Below are 3,379 nucleotides of genomic sequence, written 5' to 3' on the forward strand. Positions count from 1 at the left end.
CAGTCGCCACCCACCGCCCCTCGCTACCCACCCCGCCGCCCGTCGTCGCCCGTCGCCACCCGCCGCCCCGTCGCTACCCACCCCGCCGCCCGTGGAGGGTCTCCCGTGTGCGGCACAGTGCAGTGGAAAAAGGGGAAGAGGAAGATGGGATTGAGAGGATGACAAGTGGGGCCTTAATTGGGGGGCAACAATGGCAATCCACACTGAAATCGATCTTTTTTGGAGCTGAGAGCACCCATCTAGCCAAACACCTCATTTTTGTTCTGGAGTTTTTGAGTGGAGCTGGCTCCATGTGGAGTTCTGGAGTGGAGCAGCTCCACCCGGAGTTGGAGCCATGCCAAACAAGGCCTAAAAGCACAATCGAATTCCGAATGAATATTGCGCCACGGAGTGCATGGATTTGACAAATCAGCAGCAGACCAGATCATCGTCAGATTATGGAACTTTTGCGAGAACTCGCAGCTGCTTTCATATCGGAGATGAGATGACCAGTACCTAAGGAGTAAGGACTAAGGTCACTATATCAACAGTACCGTGTGTGACTACCTTGTATTCAGTTGATTCGGGTTGTGTTGCTTTATGTCTTTCGGTGTAAATAAATATTTCAGTTTCGGACATTGTTGCTACGAGGGTTTTCTCACAACCAAAATTGCTGCCGATCCTGGGCCGTAGTTGGGCTGTGCCGGTCCTACGCTAGGGCCAACCCATTGTATAGTAAAATCTGGGCCATAATAAAATAAAGAAGGGGTACCCTGAGTTTCTGGTCCACAGTTTATTAGGACCTGCCGCCATAAAATAGGTGAACTGGAATTCTCCGGAGCAACAAATTGGTAAGTTGCTCATCTCAAACAAAAAAAAAGGTATAAGTTGCTATTTGTTAGGCATGATGCAGCTGCACCAAACCATGCCAAAGATGTCTGTATAAATGAGAATTCTAGCCCTACTGCACTGAGAAGTCCAGACGTCGAAGCCGTTGCCTACTGCACAGATATGGTCATCACAAGCAAGCTCAACAATTCAGAGGGGATGGATGGAAGTCTTTAAAAATTCTCTCCGAAAATAAGGACTATATCCCAATTGTCACCCCACACCCACACGTACCTCGTTTTTAATCGTCAAGATGACACTAGTCCGTGACAAGCTCACTTTAGTAATGATTAGGAACACTCAAAAGCGTAATGGAAGCAAAGAAAACCGAGATGGCAAAAAGCTTGCACAAGAGATTAAGATCAAACACTACCAAGCCATTACTTGACTAAGCATGCAATGAATAATGAATTAGCCACTAAACAAGGTTAGCACAAGAAACTACTAATTAAGAGGCTAAAACATGTATCGGGATTTACTAATTAACTGCATGAAAGGAACATTTCCACAATCACAATTCACAAGCAAACCAGCCGAGCTACTGCCGACCACAATTTTCCTTCACCAAAAATCAAGTCACCAACTAAGATGAGGCTTAGAGGAAATGAATCAAGAGCCACGACTCAAAGCTGATGTAAGGATTAAGAAATTATTGCTGGAACCGAGCAACCATAGAGCAAAAGCATGCAGACAATTAATAAACAATGGAGATAATGATTAGAACACTATTGATTGAAAGCAACACTAAACAGGAACAGAACAGGTGTAAGCTGCCGGCCTGCACCTGGCCCGCCTGGCTCTGGGCCGCCTGCCGCCACTGCTGCTGCGCTGCAACTTGCTGCTGGGCCTGCACGCTGTCGGCCTGCTGCGCCTGCTGCTGTTCGCCTGGGCCCTGATCCGCTGCTGCTGTGCTGTTGCTGCTGCGCTGGGCCGCCCCGCTGCTGTGCGGCCCGCTGCCCACCGCAGGTGCCCCGCTCGGCCTGCCGCGTGCTGGCGCGCACCTGCCTGGGCCGCGAAAGCTGCTCCGGCCCGCGTCGCTCGCTGCTGTTGCGCCTCGCGTGCGCCAGCACGAGCGCTGTTGCCTGCTGCTCGACCTGGAAAGAACAGAGACAACCAAACCGAAGAACACCAAGAACAAGCGATGCTTCAACCCTAAAATACTCCCTCAATACTCCACGATTCGGTACGAAACTTAAGAAATAGATGCACAACCCCAAAGGCTAATAGATCCATGAAAAAGATCTCGAAAATTTTAAGTATCCATCACGAATTTTGGAGAAAATCGAAACCTACCAAGAACACAGTTTTGGGGAAACTTCAAATTCATGCCGAATCCGTGAAGGATTTGATGCTGGATCATACCAAAGTTGCTCACAAGGATCATAGCAACAAAACCCATCAACAAAATGTGAAGAACGAGAAATCCTCAAAAATACCTCCGAAAAATCCGAAAAAGATAAATTTCAGATTCAAAGTTGATGGAACAAGATGGCACAAAAATGATTTTTGGATTACTCCACCATATTTGGTTACAAGCCTCTTCAAAAGTACAATTAAAGATGATGGCAGAAAGATCAACACAAAGATCCATTCCTCCCTCCTCCCCTCTCACCTTCCAAAGGCTCTCAAACACAAATGAGAAGGCCTACACCAAAACAACTAAAGGGATGTCTACCCTAACAGACCTTCCACACATATATAGGCATCTGGAAAAAGACCAAAATACCCTTACATGAAGCATACATCTCAAATATACGGTAGGGGTATAATCATCGGTCCCTTGGTCCAAGCCTACTCGTGTCCGCCCTTCACAACCCAATACATCGGCATGAACCTTTCGCGTGACTTTCACCGCATGCCATCAACTGACATGTCACACCCTACACCTGCACATTACAAGCTAAGAGACACAACACACAACATATAGTTTACACAAACAACACAACACAACGCACGCAACACGTCCGGTTAGCCATTAGCATAATCATGCACATATGAAATATGGATTCAACCGGTAAAACTTCAAATCATCCAGTCAATCACTTATCATAAATAGACCAAGACACATGTCACCTTGTCTCTCAACTTCTCCTTCAGTTTATGTTATTATTTGAGAGTGGGAGTGCAACAAAATGCCATGTTGAGCAATCTCAGCAAGCGAATGGCGAGAGAGGTTGCATTTGACGCCCCTGTTTGGTGCATCAATCCAATTACAGCGCACCACTGGCCAGCCACAAATTATAGAAGCAATTTAGGTTGGTAGGGATATCGGACATAGCATTCGTCCATCAGTCCATGCATGACTTGTTCATTGTTCAGACAAGGAGCAGTTTTATTCTGGTGATTTAAAGTGTAGGCGGATGGATTAGGAAACCTGTTAATGCAGCTCTTGATATTAGGATTGTAAAATTACAATATCCACCATGTAGAAAAAACCTATTTCACCTTAATCACATAGACCCATGAATAAAGTTCTGTGTTACTCTATTCTTGTGTTCAGGCAGGGATATGC

Source organism: Setaria italica, chromosome VIII (assembly GCF_000263155.2).
Source record: "Setaria italica strain Yugu1 chromosome VIII, Setaria_italica_v2.0, whole genome shotgun sequence".
In the NCBI taxonomy this organism is placed as follows: Eukaryota; Viridiplantae; Streptophyta; class Magnoliopsida; order Poales; family Poaceae; genus Setaria; species Setaria italica.